At 44.6% G+C, this 18,400-nt stretch overlaps 7 non-coding genes across 7 annotated transcripts; all 7 read right to left on the bottom strand.

Annotated features, from left to right (window-relative positions):
- Positions 1–1,921: 1,921 nt before the first annotated feature.
- Positions 1,922–1,993, bottom strand: TRNAG-CCC (transfer RNA glycine (anticodon CCC)). Its single transcript has one exon. It is a non-coding gene; the product is annotated as a tRNA-Gly (tRNA).
- Positions 1,994–3,519: 1,526 nt separating this feature from the next.
- On the bottom strand, positions 3,520–3,591 carry TRNAG-CCC (transfer RNA glycine (anticodon CCC)). Its single transcript has one exon. It is a non-coding gene; the product is annotated as a tRNA-Gly (tRNA).
- Positions 3,592–5,107: 1,516 nt separating this feature from the next.
- TRNAG-CCC (transfer RNA glycine (anticodon CCC)) lies at positions 5,108–5,179 on the bottom strand. The gene has a single exon. It is a non-coding gene; the product is annotated as a tRNA-Gly (tRNA).
- Positions 5,180–6,705: 1,526 nt separating this feature from the next.
- On the bottom strand, positions 6,706–6,777 carry TRNAG-CCC (transfer RNA glycine (anticodon CCC)). Its single transcript has one exon. It is a non-coding gene; the product is annotated as a tRNA-Gly (tRNA).
- Positions 6,778–8,296: 1,519 nt separating this feature from the next.
- Positions 8,297–8,368, bottom strand: TRNAG-CCC (transfer RNA glycine (anticodon CCC)). Its single transcript has one exon. It is a non-coding gene; the product is annotated as a tRNA-Gly (tRNA).
- A 3,115-nt stretch (positions 8,369–11,483) lies between these two features.
- On the bottom strand, positions 11,484–11,555 carry TRNAG-CCC (transfer RNA glycine (anticodon CCC)). The gene has a single exon. It is a non-coding gene; the product is annotated as a tRNA-Gly (tRNA).
- Positions 11,556–16,300: 4,745 nt separating this feature from the next.
- On the bottom strand, positions 16,301–16,372 carry TRNAG-CCC (transfer RNA glycine (anticodon CCC)). The gene has a single exon. It is a non-coding gene; the product is annotated as a tRNA-Gly (tRNA).
- Between the last annotated feature and the right edge of the window lie 2,028 nt (positions 16,373–18,400).

The following is an 18,400-nucleotide window of genomic DNA, read 5'->3' as shown; positions in this document are numbered from 1 at the left end:
TCTTGCCTACTTTTATTCACATGCTAGATATTGCCTAGAAATGCTTTTTAATATAGAGATGCTAGAGTTAGAATGTCTGGTCGGGGTTCAGCCCTTTCATTGTCTACCGCCCGCAACATATTTATTACCAGCACATGTGAGTGGTGACTCTGCTTTTTGGAAAATAGCGTCTAATAGGACAATTAATGTAGCAGATGGGGCGATCGAGGTGCCTGCCTAAGTATTTCATTTTTTTTTTAATTTAACGTCTGATTAATCTGTTCATGATATTTCCGTTTTGTGACATGTTGCATTAAAACAAATCCTGCTTGGAGAACATATAAAAATTTGCACTGCATTGCCCGGGAATCGAGCCCGGGTCAACTGCTTGGGAAGCAGCTATGCTCACCACTATACCACCAACGCCCTATGATGTGGGTGCTCTCGGTTCTAAAGATTACAACCCCGAGTTCAATGACTATCTTGCACCAGTTTCAATGGTGCATTTGGTTTAGATACCAACATGAAAAGCAGTAGAAAGTTTCTTGTAGAGGGTAAGGAACTGGGGATTGAAACCAAGGCCAAATCTGTGCAGAAGAGAAGAAATGGAAAGCAGTAGTACAAATAGTGGAAATGAACATATTTAGGCAGCATTGGAAGCAAAGCAGCGAAGAGAAAGAGAGTGCCTTCCATGAAATGTCCAGGAGAATGATAAGAGCAGAACGAAAAGGCAAGAATGACATTCAAAGCATGCCCAGAAAAACGTGTGACGGTCCCACCAGTCATTTATGCTTATAATTGGGTATCTTTACTTTCAAAGTATGGGGTTGATCCTTTGGCGATCACTCTCTTGTATTTCAGCAGAGACAGATAGTTGAGAAGTCTTTTCTCACATAGCTAGCACAAGCCTGCGCTTTTCCTTGCTGGTAGCGTGGAAATGACAGATTGGTCCTCAGAAGAAAAAACAAGAAATATTATAGCAGATGATGGTTTCGATCCATCGACCTCTGGGTTATGGGCCCAGCACGCTTCCGCTGCGCCACTCTGCTCCCTTGTAAAAGTGTTCTCTTTATGCAGATGAGGAGCTTTCAGCGAAGTGGCGAGGGATTGGTGGGTCTCGCTCCTCATTTGCCTAAGCATGCTGCAATGTATGCTGGGAGCAGAAAATCTTCATCTTCTCGTCTCACAGTCAGTCATAACTGAAAGTGCAGACCCTCTTGGGAACTAGCAGTTTCAGGCCTTTACCAAGATAGCAGCTCTCTAACCCTCTCCTCTCTCTTTGATCCTAGCGCTAGCATGCTCAGGATTTGATTTTAACTGGGAGCCAGAGATCTACCCGGTGAGGGCGAGGCTTTTGAGCGTTTGGGAGCGTTCGGGACGTGAGGACGTTGGACAGGAAATGTTGCCATCTTGAAATACCCAACCTTCCTGCTGTTGTGAGAGGCTCTTTCCATGGACATCTGCCTCTTGGAGTCCTCTCAACTTGCTCTCTGATATAACATTTTGTGAGCTGCAGTTACATCCGATGGCTACAAGGTGGCGCTGCATTCAGATGAGAGAACAAGTGTGCACAAAATTGTTGGGGACTTTTGCCAGATTCATCGGTGGATCTTGCCTACTTTTATTCACATGCTAGATATTGCCTAGAAATGCTTTTTAATATAGAGATGCTAGAGTTAGAATGTCTGGTCGGGGTTCAGCCCTTTCATTGTCTACCGCCCGCAACATATTTATTACCAGCACATGTGAGTGGTGACTCTGCTTTTTGGAAAATAGCATCTAATAGGACAATGAATGTAGCAGATGGGGCGATCGAGATGCCTGCCTAAGTATTTCATTTTTTTTTTAATTTAACGTCTGATTAATCTGTTCATGATATTTCCGTTTTGTGACATGTTGCATTAAAACAAATCCTGCTTGGAGAACATATAAAAATTTGAACTGCATTGGCCGGGAATCGAACCCGGGTCAACTGCTTGGGAAGCAGCTATGCTCACCACTATACCACCAACGCCCTATGATGTGGGTGCTCTCGGTTCTAAAGATTACAACTCCGAGTTCAATGACTATCTTGCACCAGTTTCAATGGTGCATTTGGTTTAGATACCAACATGAAAAGCAGTAGAAAGTTTCTTGTAGAGGGTAAGAAACTGGGGATTGAAACCAAGGCCAAATCTGTGCAGAAGAGAAGAAATGGAAAGCAGTAGTACAAATAGTGGAAATGAACATATTTAGGCAGCATTGGAAGCAAAGCAGCGAAGAGAAAGAGAGTGCCTTCCATGAAATGCCCAGGAGAATGATAAGAGCAGAACGAAAAGGCAAGAATGACATTCAAAGCATGCCCAGAAAAACGTGTGACGGTCCCACCAGTCATTTATGCTTATAATTGGGTATCTTTACTTTCAAAGTATGGGGTTGATCCTTTGGCGATCACTCTCTTGTATTTCAGCAGAGACAGATAGTTGAGAAGTCTTTTCTCACATAGCTAGCACAAGCCTGCGCTTTTCCTTGCTGGTAGCGTGGAAATGACAGATTGGTTCTCAGAAGAAAAAACAAGAAATATTATAGCAGAGGATGGTTTCGATCCATCGACCTCTGGGTTATGGGCCCAGCACGCTTCCGCTGCGCCACTCTGCTCCCTTGTAAAAGTGTTCTCTTTATGCAGAGGAGGAGCTTTCAGCGAAGTGGCGAGGGATTGGTTGGTCTCGCTCCTCATTTGCCTAAGCATGCTGCAATGTATGCTGGGTGCAGAAAATCTTCATCTTCTCGTCTCACAGTCAGTCATAACTGAAAGTGCAGACCCTCTTGGGAACTAGCAGTTTCAGGCCTTTACCAAGATAGCAGCTCTCTAACCCTCTCCTCTCTCTTTGATCCTAGCGCTAGCATGCTCAGGATTTGATTTTAACTGGGAGCCAGAGATCTACCCGGTGAGGGCTTGCCCGGTGTGAGGCTTTTGAGCGTTTGGGAGCGTTCGGGACGTGAGGACATTGGACAGGAAATGTTGCCATCTTGAAATATCCAACCTTCCTGCTGTCGTGAGAGGCTCTTTCCATGGACATCTGCCTCTTGGAGTCCTCTCAACTTGCTCTCTGATATAACATTTTGTGAGCTGCAGTTACATCCGATGGCTACAAGGTGGCGCTGCATTCAGGTGAGAGAACAAGTGTGCACAAAATCGTTGGGGACTTTTGCCAGATTCATCGGTGGATCTTGCCTACTTTTATTCACATGCTAGATATTGCCTAGAAATGCTTTTTAATATAGAGATGCTAGAGTTAGAATGTCTGGTCGGGGTTCAGCCCTTTCATTGTCTACCGCCCGCAACATATTTATTACCAGCACATGTGAGTGGTGACTCTGCTTTTTGGAAAATAGCGTCTAATAGGACAATTAATGTAGCAGATGGGGCGATCGAGGTGCCTGCCTAAGTATTTCATTTTTTTTTAATTTAACGTCTGATTAATCTGTTCATGATATTTCCGTTTTGTGACATGTTGCATTAAAACAAATCCTGCTTGGAGAACATATAAAAATTTGAACTGCATTGGCCGGGAATCGAACCCGGGTCAACTGCTTGGGAAGCAGCTATGCTCACCACTATACCACCAACGCCCTATGATGTGGGTGCTCTCGGTTCTAAAGATTACAACTCCGAGTTCAATGACTATCTTGCACCAGTTTCAATGGTGCATTTGGTTTAGATACCAACATGAAAAGCAGTAGAAAGTTTCTTGTAGAGGGTAAGGAACTGGGGATTGAAACCAAGGCCAAATCTGTGCAGAAGAGAAGAAATGGAAAGCAGTAGTACAAATAGTGGAAATGAACATATTTAGGCAGCATTGGAAGCAAAGCAGCGAAGAGAAAGAGAGTGCCTTCCATGAAATGCCCAGGAGAATGATAAGAGCAGAACGAAAAGGCAAGAATGACATTCAAAGCATGCCCAGAAAAACGTGTGACGGTCCCACCAGTCATTTATGCTTATAATTGGGTATCTTTACTTTCAAAGTATGGGGTTGATCCTTTGGCGATCACTCTCTTGTATTTCAGCAGAGACAGATAGTTGAGAAGTTTTTTCTCACATAGCTAGCACAAGCCTGCGCTTTTCCTTGCTGGAAGCGTGGAAATGACAGATTGGTCCTCAGAAGAAAAAACAAGAAATATTATAGCAGAGGATGGTTTCAATCCATCGACCTCTGGGTTATGGGCCCAGCACGCTTCCGCTGCGCCACTCTGCTCCCTTGTAAAAGTGTTCTCTTTATGCAGATGAGGAGCTTTCAGCGAAGTGGCGAGGGATTGGTGGGTCTCGCTCCTCATTTGCCTAAGCATGCTGCAATGTATGCTGGGAGCAGAAAATCTTCATCTTCTCGTCTCACAGTCAGTCATAACTGAAAGTGCAGACCCTCTTGGGAACTAGCAGTTTCAGGCCTTTACCAAGATAGCAGCTCTCTAACCCTCTCCTCTCTCTTTGATCCTAGCGCTAGCATGCTCAGGATTTGATTTTAACTGGGAGCCAGAGATCTACCCGGTGAGGGCGAGGCTTTTGAGCGTTTGGGAGCGTTCGGGACGTGAGGACGTTGGACAGGAAATGTTGCCATCTTGAAATACCCAACCTTCCTGCTGTTGTGAGAGGCTCTTTCCATGGACATCTGCCTCTTGGAGTCCTCTCAACTTGCTCTCTGATATAACATTTTGTGAGCTGCAGTTACATCCGATGGCTACAAGGTGGCGCTGCATTCAGATGAGAGAACAAGTGTGCACAAAATTGTTGGGGACTTTTGCCAGATTCATCGGTGGATCTTGCCTACTTTTATTCACATGCTAGATATTGCCTAGAAATGCTTTTTAATATAGAGATGCTAGAGTTAGAATGTCTGGTCGGGGTTCAGCCCTTTCATTGTCTACCGCCCGCAACATATTTATTACCAGCACATGTGAGTGGTGACTCTGCTTTTTGGAAAATAGCATCTAATAGGACAATGAATGTAGCAGATGGGGCAATCGAGATGCCTGCCTAAGTATTTCATTTTTTTTTTAATTTAACGTCTGATTAATCTGTTCATGATATTTCCGTTTTGTGACATGTTGCATTAAAACAAATCCTGCTTGGAGAACATATAAAAATTTGAACTGCATTGGCCGGGAATCGAACCCGGGTCAACTGCTTGGGAAGCAGCTATGCTCACCACTATACCACCAACGCCCTATGATGTGGGTGCTCTCGGTTCTAAAGATTACAACTCCGAGTTCAATGACTATCTTGCACCAGTTTCAATGGTGCATTTGGTTTAGATACCAACATGAAAAGCAGTAGAAAGTTTCTTGTAGAGGGTAAGAAACTGGGGATTGAAACCAAGGCCAAATCTGTGCAGAAGAGAAGAAATGGAAAGCAGTAGTACAAATAGTGGAAATGAACATATTTAGGCAGCATTGGAAGCAAAGCAGCGAAGAGAAAGAGAGTGCCTTCCATGAAATGCCCAGGAGAATGATAAGAGCAGAACGAAAAGGCAAGAATGACATTCAAAGCATGCCCAGAAAAACGTGTGACGGTCCCACCAGTCATTTATGCTTATAATTGGGTATCTTTACTTTCAAAGTATGGGGTTGATCCTTTGGCGATCACTCTCTTGTATTTCAGCAGAGACAGATAGTTGAGAAGTCTTTTCTCACATAGCTAGCACAAGCCTGCGCTTTTCCTTGCTGGTAGCGTGGAAATGACAGATTGGTTCTCAGAAGAAAAAACAAGAAATATTATAGCAGAGGATGGTTTCGATCCATCGACCTCTGGGTTATGGGCCCAGCACGCTTCCGCTGCGCCACTCTGCTCCCTTGTAAAAGTGTTCTCTTTATGCAGAGGAGGAGCTTTCAGCGAAGTGGCGAGGGATTGGTTGGTCTCGCTCCTCATTTGCCTAAGCATGCTGCAATGTATGCTGGGTGCAGAAAATCTTCATCTTCTCGTCTCACAGTCAGTCATAACTGAAAGTGCAGACCCTCTTGGGAACTAGCAGTTTCAGGCCTTTACCAAGATAGCAGCTCTCTAACCCTCTCCTCTCTCTTTGATCCTAGCGCTAGCATGCTCAGGATTTGATTTTAACTGGGAGCCAGAGATCTACCCGGTGAGGGCTTGCCCGGTGTGAGGCTTTTGAGCGTTTGGGAGCGTTCGGGACGTGAGGACATTGGACAGGAAATGTTGCCATCTTGAAATATCCAACCTTCCTGCTGTCGTGAGAGGCTCTTTCCATGGACATCTGCCTCTTGGAGTCCTCTCAACTTGCTCTCTGATATAACATTTTGTGAGCTGCAGTTACATCCGATGGCTACAAGGTGGCGCTGCATTCAGGTGAGAGAACAAGTGTGCACAAAATCGTTGGGGACTTTTGCCAGATTCATCGGTGGATCTTGCCTACTTTTATTCACATGCTAGATATTGCCTAGAAATGCTTTTTAATATAGAGATGCTAGAGTTAGAATGTCTGGTCGGGGTTCAGCCCTTTCATTGTCTACCGCCCGCAACATATTTATTACCAGCACATGTGAGTGGTGACTCTGCTTTTTGGAAAATAGCGTCTAATAGGACAATTAATGTAGCAGATGGGGCGATCGAGGTGCCTGCCTAAGTATTTCATTTTTTTTTAATTTAACGTCTGATTAATCTGTTCATGATATTTCCGTTTTGTGACATGTTGCATTAAAACAAATCCTGCTTGGAGAACATATAAAAATTTGAACTGCATTGGCCGGGAATCGAACCCGGGTCAACTGCTTGGGAAGCAGCTATGCTCACCACTATACCACCAACGCCCTATGATGTGGGTGCTCTCGGTTCTAAAGATTACAACTCCGAGTTCAATGACTATCTTGCACCAGTTTCAATGGTGCATTTGGTTTAGATACCAACATGAAAAGCAGTAGAAAGTTTCTTGTAGAGGGTAAGGAACTGGGGATTGAAACCAAGGCCAAATCTGTGCAGAAGAGAAGAAATGGAAAGCAGTAGTACAAATAGTGGAAATGAACATATTTAGGCAGCATTGGAAGCAAAGCAGCGAAGAGAAAGAGAGTGCCTTCCATGAAATGCCCAGGAGAATGATAAGAGCAGAACGAAAAGGCAAGAATGACATTCAAAGCATGCCCAGAAAAACGTGTGACGGTCCCACCAGTCATTTATGCTTATAATTGGGTATCTTTACTTTCAAAGTATGGGGTTGATCCTTTGGCGATCACTCTCTTGTATTTCAGCAGAGACAGATAGTTGAGAAGTTTTTTCTCACATAGCTAGCACAAGCCTGCGCTTTTCCTTGCTGGAAGCGTGGAAATGACAGATTGGTCCTCAGAAGAAAAAACAAGAAATATTATAGCAGAGGATGGTTTCAATCCATCGACCTCTGGGTTATGGGCCCAGCACGCTTCCGCTGCGCCACTCTGCTCCCTTGTAAAAGTGTTCTCTTTATGCAGATGAGGAGCTTTCAGCGAAGTGGCGAGGGATTGGTGGGTCTCGCTCCTCATTTGCCTAAGCATGCTGCAATGTATGCTGGGAGCAGAAAATCTTCATCTTCTCGTCTCACAGTCAGTCATAACTGAAAGTGCAGACCCTCTTGGGAACTAGCAGTTTCAGGCCTTTACCAAGATAGCAGCTCTCTAACCCTCTCCTCTCTCTTTGATCCTAGCGCTAGCATGCTTAGGATTTGATTTTAACTGGGAGCCAGAGATCTACCCGGTGAGGGCTTGCCCGGTGTGAGGCTTTTGAGCGTTTGGGAGCGTTCGGGACGTTGGACAGGAAATGTTGCCATCTTGAAATACCCAACCTTCCTGCTGTCGTGAGAGGCTCTTTCCATGGACATCTGCCTCTTGGAGTCCTCTCAACTTGCTCTCTGATATAACATTTTGTGAGCTGCAGTTACATCCGATGGCTACAAGGTGGCGCTGCATTCAGGTGAGAGAACAAGTGTGCACAAAATCGTTGGGGACTTTTGCCAGATTCATCGGTGGATCTTGCCTACTTTTATTCACATGCTAGATATTGCCTAGAAATGCTTTTTAATATAGAGATGCTAGAGTTAGAATGTCTGGTCGGGGTTCAGCCCTTTCATTGTCTACCGCCCGCAACATATTTATTACCAGCACATGTGAGTGGTGACTCTGCTTTTTGGAAAATAGCATCTAATAGGACAATGAATGTAGCAGATGGGGCGATCGAGATGCCTGCCTAAGTATTTCATTTTTTTTTTAATTTAACGTCTGATTAATCTGTTCATGATATTTCCGTTTTGTGACATGTTGCATTAAAACAAATCCTGCTTGGAGAACATATAAAAATTTGCACTGCATTGGCCGGGAATCGAACCCGGGTCAACTGCTTGGGAAGCAGCTATGCTCACCACTATACCACCAACGCCCTATGATGTTGTTGCTCTCGGTTCTAAAGATTACAACCCCGAGTTCAATGACTATCTTGCACCAGTTTCAATAGTGCATTTGGTTTAGATACCAACATGAAAAGCAGTAGAAAGTTTCTTGTAGAGGGTAAGGAACTGGGGATTGAAACCAAGGCCAAATCTGTGCAGAAGAGAAGAAATGGAAAGCAGTAGTACAAATAGTGGAAATGAACATATTTATGCAGCATTGGAAGCAAAGCAGCGAAGAGAAAGAGAGTGCCTTCCATGAAATGCCCAGGAGAATGATAAGAGCAGAACGAAAAGGCAAGAATGACATTCAAAGCATGCCCAGAAAAACGTGTGACGGTCCCACCAGTCATTTATGCTTATAATTGGGTATCTTTACTTTCAAAGTATGGGGTTGATCCTTTGACGATCACTCTCTTGTATTTCAGCAGAGACAGATAGTTGAGAAGTCTTTTCTCACATAGCTAGCACAAGCCTGTGCTTTTCCTTGCTGGTAGCGTGGAAATGACAGATTGGTTCTCAGAAGAAAAAACAAGAAATATTATAGCAGAGGATGGTTTCGATCAATCGACCTCTGGGTTATGGGCCCAGCACGCTTCCGCTGCGCCACTCTGCTCCCTTGTAAAAGTGTTCTCTTTATGCAGAGGAGGAGCTTTCAGCGAAGTGGCGAGGGATTGGTTGGTCTCGCTCCTCATTTGCCTAAGCATGCTGCAATGTATGCTGGGTGCAGAAAATCTTCATCTTCTCGTCTCACAGTCAGTCATAACTGAAAGTGCAGACCCTCTTGGGAACTAGCAGTTTCAGGCCTTTACCAAGATAGCAGCTCTCTAACCCTCTCCTCTCTCTTTGATCCTAGCGCTAGCATGCTCAGGATTTGATTTTAACTGGGAGCCAGAGATCTACCCGGTGAGGGCTTGCCCGGTGTGAGGCTTTTGAGCGTTTGGGAGCGTTCGGGACGTGAGGACATTGGACAGGAAATGTTGCCATCTTGAAATATCCAACCTTCCTGCTGTCGTGAGAGGCTCTTTCCATGGACATCTGCCTCTTGGAGTCCTCTCAACTTGCTCGCTGATATTACATTTTGTGAGCTGCAGTTACATCCGATGGCTACAAGGTGGCGCTGCATTCAGGTGAGAGAACAAGTGTGCACAAAATCGTTGGGGACTTTTGCCAGATTCATCGGTGGATCTTGCCTACTTTTATTCACATGCTAGATATTGCCTAGAAATGCTTTTTAATATAGAGATGCTAGAGTTAGAATGTCTGGTCGGGGATCAGCCCTTTCATTGTCTACCGCCCGCAACATATTTATTACCAGCACATGTGAGTGGTGACTCTGCTTTTTGGAAAATAGCGTCTAATAGGACAATTAATGTAGCAGATGGGGCGATCGAGGTGCCTGCCTAAGTATTTCATTTTTTTTTTAATTTAACGTCTGATTAATCTGTTCATGATATTTCCGTTTTGTGACATGTTGCATTAAAACAAATCCTGCTTGGAGAACATATAAAAATTTGCACTGCATTGGCCGGGAATCGAACCCGGTTCAACTGCTAGGGAAGCAGCTATGCTCACCACTATACCACCAACGCCCTATGATGTGGGTGCTCTCGGTTCTAAAGATTACAACCCCGAGTTCAATGACTATCTTGCACCAGTTTCAATGGTGCATTTGGTTTAGATACCAACATGAAAAGCAGTAGAAAGTTTCTTGTAGAGGGTAAGGAACTGGGGATTGAAACCAAGGCCAAATCTGTGCAGAAGAGAAGAAATGGAAAGCAGTAGTACAAATAGTGGAAATGAACATATTTAGGCAGCATTGGAAGCAAAGCAGCGAAGAGAAAGAGAGTGCCTTCCATGAAATGCCCAGGAGAATGATAAGAGCAGAACGAAAAGGCAAGAATGACATTCAAAGCATGCCCAGAAAAACGTGTGACGGTCCCACCAGTCATTTATGCTTATAATTGGGTATCTTTACTTTCAAAGTATGGGGTTGATCCTTTGGCGATCACTCTCTTGTATTTCAGCAGAGACAGATAGTTGAGAAGTCTTTTCTCACATAGCTAGCACAAGCCTGCGCTTTTCCTTGCTGGTAGCGTGGAAATGACAGATTGGTTCTCAGAAGAAAAAACAAGAAATATTATAGCAGAGGATGGTTTCGATCCATCGACCTCTGGGTTATGGGCCCAGCACGCTTCCGCTGCGCCACTCTGCTCCCTTGTAAAAGTGTTCTCTTTATGCAGAGGAGGAGCTTTCAGCGAAGTGGCGAGGGATTGGTGGGTCTCGCTCCTCATTTGCCTAAGCATGCTGCAATGTATGCTGGGAGCAGAAAATCTTCATCTTCTCGTCTCACAGTCAGTCATAACTGAAAGTGCAGACCCTCTTGGGAACTAGCAGTTTCAGGCCTTTACCAAGATAGCAGCTCTCTAACCCTCTCCTCTCTCTTTGATCCTAGCGCTAGCATGCTCAGGATTTGATTTTAACTGGGAGCCAGAGATCTACCCGGTGAGGGCGAGGCTTTTGAGCGTTTGGGAGCGTTCGGGACGTGAGGACGTTGGACAGGAAATGTTGCCATCTTGAAATACCCAACCTTCCTGCTGTTGTGAGAGGCTCTTTCCATGGACATCTGCCTCTTGGAGTCCTCTCAACTTGCTCTCTGATATAACATTTTGTGAGCTGCAGTTACATCCGATGGCTACAAGGTGGCGCTGCATTCAGGTGAGAGAACAAGTGTGCACAAAATCGTTGGGGACTTTTGCCAGATTCATCGGTGGATCTTGCCTACTTTTATTCACATGCTAGATATTGCCTAGAAATGCTTTTTAATATAGAGATGCTAGAGTTAGAATGTCTGGTCGGGGTTCAGCCCTTTCATTGTCTACCGCCCGCAACATATTTATTACCAGCACATGTGAGTGGTGACTCTGCTTTCTGGAAAATAGCATCTAATAGGACAATGAATGTAGCAGATGGGGCGATCGAGATGCCTGCCTAAGTATTTCATTTTTTTTTTAATTTAACGTCTGATTAATCTGTTCATGATATTTCCGTTTTGTGACATGTTGCATTAAAACAAATCCTGCTTGGAGAACATATAAAAATTTGCATTGCATTGGCCGGGAATCAAACCCGGGTCAACTGCTTGGGAAGCAGCTATGCTCACCACTATACCACCAACGCCCTATGATGTGGGTGCTCTCGGTTCTAAAGATTACAACCCCGAGTTCAATGACTATCTTGCACCAGTTTCAATGGTGCATTTGGTTTAGATACCAACATGAAAAGCAGTAGAAAGTTTCTTGTAGAGGGTAAGAAACTGGGGATTGAAACCAAGGCCAAATCTGTGCAGAAGAGAAGAAATGGAAAGCAGTAGTACAAATAGTGGAAATGAACATATTTAGGCAGCATTGGAAGCAAAGCAGCGAAGAGAAAGAGAGTGCCTTCCATGAAATGCCCAGGAGAATGATAAGAGCAGAACGAAAAGGCAAGAATGACATTCAAAGCATGCCCAGAAAAACGTGTGACGGTCCCACCAGTCATTTATGCTTATAATTGGGTATCTTTACTTTCAAAGTATGGGGTTGATCCTTTGGCGATCACTCTCTTGTATTTCAGCAGAGACAGATAGTTGAGAAGTCTTTTCTCACATAGCTAGCACAAGCCTGCGCTTTTCCTTGCTGGTAGCGTGGAAATGACAGATTGGTTCTCAGAAGAAAAAACAAGAAATATTATAGCAGAGGATGGTTTCGATCCATCGACCTCTGGGTTATGGGCCCAGCACGCTTCCGCTGCGCCACTCTGCTCCCTTGTAAAAGTGTTCTCTTTATGCAGAGGAGGAGCTTTCAGCGAAGTGGCGAGGGATTGGTTGGTCTCGCTCCTCATTTGCCTAAGCATGCTGCAATGTATGCTGGGTGCAGAAAATCTTCATCTTCTCATCTCACAGTCAGTCATAACTGAAAGTGCAGACCCTCTTGGGAACTAGCAGTTTCAGGCCTTTACCAAGATAGCAGCTCTCTAACCCTCTCCTCTCTCTTTGATCCTAGCGCTAGCATGCTCAGGATTTGATTTTAACTGGGAGCCAGAGATCTACCCGGTGAGGGCTTGCCCGGTGTGAGGCTTTTGAGCGTTTGGGAGCGTTCGGGACGTTGGACAGGAAATGTTGCCATCTTGAAATACCCAACCTTCCTGCTGTCGTGAGAGGCTCTTTCCATGGACATCTGCCTCTTGGAGTCCTCTCAACTTGCTCTCTGATATAACATTTTGTGAGCTGCAGTTACATCCGATGGCTACAAGGTGGCGCTGCATTCAGGTGAGAGAACAAGTGTGCACAAAATCGTTGGGGACTTTTGCCAGATTCATCGGTGGATCTTGCCTACTTTTATTCACATGCTAGATATTGCCTAGAAATGCTTTTTAATATAGAGATGCTAGAGTTAGAATGTCTGGTCGGGGTTCAGCCCTTTCATTGTCTACCGCCCGCAACATATTTATTACCAGCACATGTGAGTGGTGACTCTGCTTTTTGGAAAATAGCATCTAATAGGACAATGAATGTAGCAGATGGGGCGATCGAGATGCCTGCCTAAGTATTTCATTTTTTTTTTTAATTTAACGTCTGATTAATCTGTTCATGATATTTCCGTTTTGTGACATGTTGCATTAAAACAAATCCTGCTTGGAGAACATATAAAAATTTGCACTGCATTGGCCGGGAATCGAACCCGGGTCATCTGCTTGAGAAGCAGCTATGCTCACCACTATACCACCAACGCCCTATGATGTGGTTGCTCTCGGTTCTAAAGATTACAACCCCGAGTTCAATGACTATCTTGCACCAGTTTCAATGGTGCATTTGGTTTAGATACCAACATGAAAAGCAGTAGAAAGTTTCTTGTAGAGGGTAAGGAACTGGGGATTGAAACCAAGGCCAAATCTGTGCAGAAGAGAAGAAATGGAAAGCAGTAGTACAAATAGTGGAAATGAACATATTTAGGCAGCATTGGAAGCAAAGCAGCGAAGAGAAAGAGAGTGCCTTCCATGAAATGCCCAGGAGAATGATAAGAGCAGAACGAAAAGGCAAGAATGACATTCAAAGCATGCCCAGAAAAACGTGTGACGGTCCCACCAGTCATTTATGCTTATAATTGGGTATCTTTACTTTCAAAGTATGGGGTTGATCCTTTGGCGATCACTCTCTTGTATTTCAGCAGAGACAGATAGTTGAGAAGTCTTTTCTCACATAGATAGCACAAGCCTGCGCTTTTCCTTGCTCGTAGCGTGGAAATGACAGATTGGTTCTCAGAAGAAAAAACAAGAAATATTATAGCAGAGGATGGTTTCGATCCATCGACCTCTGGGTTATGGGCCCAGCACGCTTCCGCTGCGCCACTCTGCTCCCTTGTAAAAGCGTTCTCTTTATGCAGAGGAGGAGCTTTCAGCGAAGTGGCGAGGGATTGGTGGGTCTCGCTCCTCATTTGCCTAAGCATGCTGCAATGTATGCTGGGTGCAGAAAATCTTCATCTTCTCGTCTCACAGTCAGTCATAACTGAAAGTGCAGACCCTCTTGGGAACTAGCAGTTTCAGGCCTTTACCAAGATAGCAGCTCTCTAACCCTCTCCTCTCTCTTTGATCCTAGCGCTAGCATGCTCAGGATTTGATTTTAACTGGGAGCCAGAGATCTACCCGGTGAGGGCTTGCCCGGTGTGAGGCTTTTGAGCGTTTGGGAGCATTCGGGACGTGAGGACGTTGGACAGGAAATGTTGCCATCTTGAAATATCCAACCTTCCTGCTGTCGTGAGAGGCTCTTTCCATGGACATCTGCCTCTTGGAGTCCTCTCAACTTGCTCTCTGATATAACCTGCCTCTTGGAGTCCTCTCAACTTGCTCTCTGATATAACATTTTGTGAGCTGCAGTTACATCCGATGGCTACAAGGTGGCGCTGCATTCAGGTGAGAGAACAAGTGTGCACAAAATCGTTGGGGACTTTTGCCAGATTCATCGGTGGATCTTGCCTACTTTTATTCACATGCTAGATATTGCCTAGAAATGCTTTTTAATATAGAGATGCTAGAGTTAGAATGTCTGGTCGGGGTTCAGCCCTTTCATTGTCTACCGCCCGCAACATATTTATTACCAGCACATGTGAGTGGTGACTCTGCTTTTTGGAAAATAGCATCTAATAGGACAATGAATGTAGCAGATGGGGCGATCGAGATGCCTGCCTAAGTATTTCATTTTTTTTTTAATTTAACGTCTGATTAATCTGTTCATGATATTTCCGTTTTGTGACATGTTGCATTAAAACAAATCCTGCTTGGAGAACATATAAAAATTTGCACTGCATTGGCTGGGAATCGAACCCGGGTCAACTGCTTGGGAAGCAGCTATGCTCACCACTATACCACCAACGCCCTATGATGTGGGTGCTCTCGGTTCTAAAGATTACAACCCCGAGTTCAATAACTATCTTGCACCAGTTTCAATGGTGCATTTGGTTTAGATACCAACATGAAAAGCAGTAGAAAGTTTCTTGTAGATGGTAAGGAACTGGGGATTGAAACCAAGGCCAAATCTGTGCAGAAGAGAAGAAATGGAAAGCAGTAGTACAAATAGTGGAAATGAACATATTTAGGCAGCATTGGAAGCAAAGCAGCGAAGAGAAAGAGAGTGCCTTCCATGAAATGCCCAGGAGAATGATAAGAGCAGAACGAAAAGGCAAGAATGACATTCAAAGCATGCCCAGAAAAACGTGTGACGGTCCCACCAGTCATTTATGCTTATAATTGGGTATCTTTACTTTCAAAGTATGGGGTTGATCCTTTGGCGATCACTCTCTTGTATTTCAGCAGAGACAGATAGTTGAGAAGTCTTTTCTCACATAGCTAGCACAAGCCTGCGCTTTTCATTGCTGGTAGCGTGGAAATGACAGATTGGTCCTCAGAAGAAAAAACAAGAAATATTATAGCAGAGGATGGTTTCGATCCATCGACCTCTGGGTTATGGGCCCAGCACGCTTCCGCTGCGCCACTCTGCTCCCTTGTAAAAGTGTTCTCTTTATGCAGATGAGGAGCTTTCAGCGAAGTGGCGAGGGATTGGTGGGTCTCGCTCCTCATTTGCCTAAGCATGCTGCAATGTATGCTGGGAGCAGAAAATCTTCATCTTCTCGTCTCACAGTCAGTCATAACTGAAAGTGCAGACCCTCTTGGGAACTAGCAGTTTCAGGCCTTTACCAAGATAGCAGCTCTCTAACCCTCTCCTCTCTCTTTGATCCTAGCGCTAGCATGCTCAGGATTTGATTTTAACTGGGAGCCAGAGATCTACCCGGTGAGGGCGAGGCTTTTGAGCGTTTGGGAGCGTTCGGGACGTGAGGACGTTGGACAGGAAATGTTGCCATCTTGAAATACCCAACCTTCCTGCTGTTGTGAGAGGCTCTTTCCATGGACATCTGCCTCTTGGAGTCCTCTCAACTTGCTCTCTGATATAACATTTTGTGAGCTGCAGTTACATCCGATGGCTACAAGGTGGCGCTGAATTCAGGTGAGAGAACAAGTGTGCACAAAATCGTTGGGGACTTTTGCCAGATTCATCGGTGGATCTTGCCTACTTTTATTCACATGCTAGATATTGCCTAGAAATGCTTTTTAATATAGAGATGCTAGAGTTAGAATGTCTGGTCGGGGTTCAGCCCTTTCATTGTCTACCGCCCGCAACATATTTATTACCAGCACGTGAGTGGTGACTCTGCTTTCTGGAAAATAGCATCTAATAGGACAATGAATGTAGCAGATGGGGCGATCGAGATGCCTGCCTAAGTATTTCATTTTTTTTTTAATTTAACGTCTGATTAATCTGTTCATGATATTTCCGTTTTGTGATATGTTGCATTAAAACAAATCCTGCTTGGAGAACATATAAAAATTTGCACTGCATTGGCCGGGAATCGAACCCGGGTCAACTGCTTGGGAAGCAGCTATGCTCACCACTATACCACCAACGCCCTATGATGTGGGTGCTCTCGGTTCTAAAGATTACAACCCCGAGTTCAATGACTATCTTGCACCAGTTTCAATGGTGCATTTGGTTTAGATACCAACATGAAAAGCAGTAGAAAGTTTCTTGTAGAGGGTAAGAAACTGGGGATTGAAACCAAGGCCAAATCTGTGCAGAAGAGAAGAAATGGAAAGCAGTAGTACAAATAGTGGAAATGAACATATTTAGGCAGCATTGGAAGCAAAGCAGCGAAGAGAAAGAGAGTGCCTTCCATGAAATGCCCAGGAGAATGATAAGAGCAGAACGAAAAGGCAAGAATGACATTCAAAGCATGCCCAGAAAAACGTGTGACGGTCCCACCAGTCATTTATGCTTATAATTGGGTATCTTTACTTTCAAAGTATGGGGTTGATCCTTTGGCGATCACTCTCTTGTATTTCAGCAGAGCCAGATAGTTGAGAAGTCTTTTCTCACATAGATAGCACAAGCCTGCGCTTTTCCTTGCTGGTAGCGTGGAAATGACAGATTGGTTCTCAGAAGAAAAAACAAGAAATATTATAGCAGAGGATGGTTTCGATCCATCGACCTCTGGGTTATGGGCCCAGCACGCTTCCGCTGCGCCACTCTGCTCCCTTGTAAAAGCGTTCTCTTTATGCAGAGGAGGAGCTTTCAGCGAAGTGGCGAGGGATTGGTGGGTCTCGCTCCTCATTTGCCTAAGCATGCTGCAATGTATGCTGGGTGCAGAAAATCTTCATCTTCTCGTCTCACAGTTAGTCATAACTGAAAGTGCAGACCCTCTTGGGAACTAGCAGTTTCAGGCCTTTACCAAGATAGCAGCTCTCTAACCCTCTCCTCTCTCTTTGATCCTAGCGCTAGCATGCTCAGGATTTGATTTTAACTGGGAGCCAGAGATCTACCCGGTGAGGGCTTGCCCGGTGTGAGGCTTTTGAGCGTTTGGGAGCATTCGGGACGTGAGGACGTTGGACAGGAAATGTTGCCATCTTGAAATATCCAACCTTCCTGCTGTCGTGAGAGGCTCTTTCCATGGACATCTGCCTCTTGGAGTCCTCTCAACTTGCTCTCTGATATAACCTGCCTCTTGGAGTCCTCTCAACTTGCTCTCTGATATAACATTTTGTGAGCTGCAGTTACATCCGATGGCTACAAGGTGGCGCTGCATTCAGGTGAGAGAACAAGTGTGCACAAAATCGTTGGGGACTTTTGCCAGATTCATCGGTGGATCTTGCCTACTTTTATTCACATGCTAGATATTGCCTAGAAATGCTTTTTAATATAGAGATGCTAGAGTTAGAATGTCTGGTCGGGGTTCAGCCCTTTCATTGTCTACCGCCCGCAACATATTTATTACCAGCACATGTGAGTGGTGACTCTGCTTTTTGGAAAATAGCATCTAATAGGACAATGAATGTAGCAGATGGGGCGATCGAGATGCCTGCCTAAGTATTTCATTTTTTTTTTAATTTAACGTCTGATTAATCTGTTCATGATATTTCCGTTTTGTGACATGTTGCATTAAAACAAATCCTGCTTGGAGAACATATAAAAATTTGCACTGCATTGGCTGGGAATCGAACCCGGGTCAACTGCTTGGGAAGCAGCTATGCTCACCACTATACCACCAACGCCCTATGATGTGGGTGCTCTCGGTTCTAAAGATTACAACCCCGAGTTCAATAACTATCTTGCACCAGTTTCAATGGTGCATTTGGTTTAGATACCAACATGAAAAGCAGTAGAAAGTTTCTTGTAGATGGTAAGGAACTGGGGATTGAAACCAAGGCCAAATCTGTGCAGAAGAGAAGAAATGGAAAGCAGTAGTACAAATAGTGGAAATGAACATATTTAGGCAGCATTGGAAGCAAAGCAGCGAAGAGAAAGAGAGTGCCTTCCATGAAATGCCCAGGAGAATGATAAGAGCAGAACGAAAAGGCAAGAATGACATTCAAAGCATGCCCAGAAAAACGTGTGACGGTCCCACCAGTCATTTATGCTTATAATTGGGTATCTTTACTTT

The sequence above is a fragment of the Triturus cristatus genome, chromosome 11 (assembly GCF_964204655.1).
Source record: "Triturus cristatus chromosome 11, aTriCri1.1, whole genome shotgun sequence".
Classification (NCBI taxonomy): Eukaryota; Metazoa; Chordata; class Amphibia; order Caudata; family Salamandridae; genus Triturus; species Triturus cristatus.
This window is presented reverse-complemented; position numbering and strand designations above follow the sequence as displayed.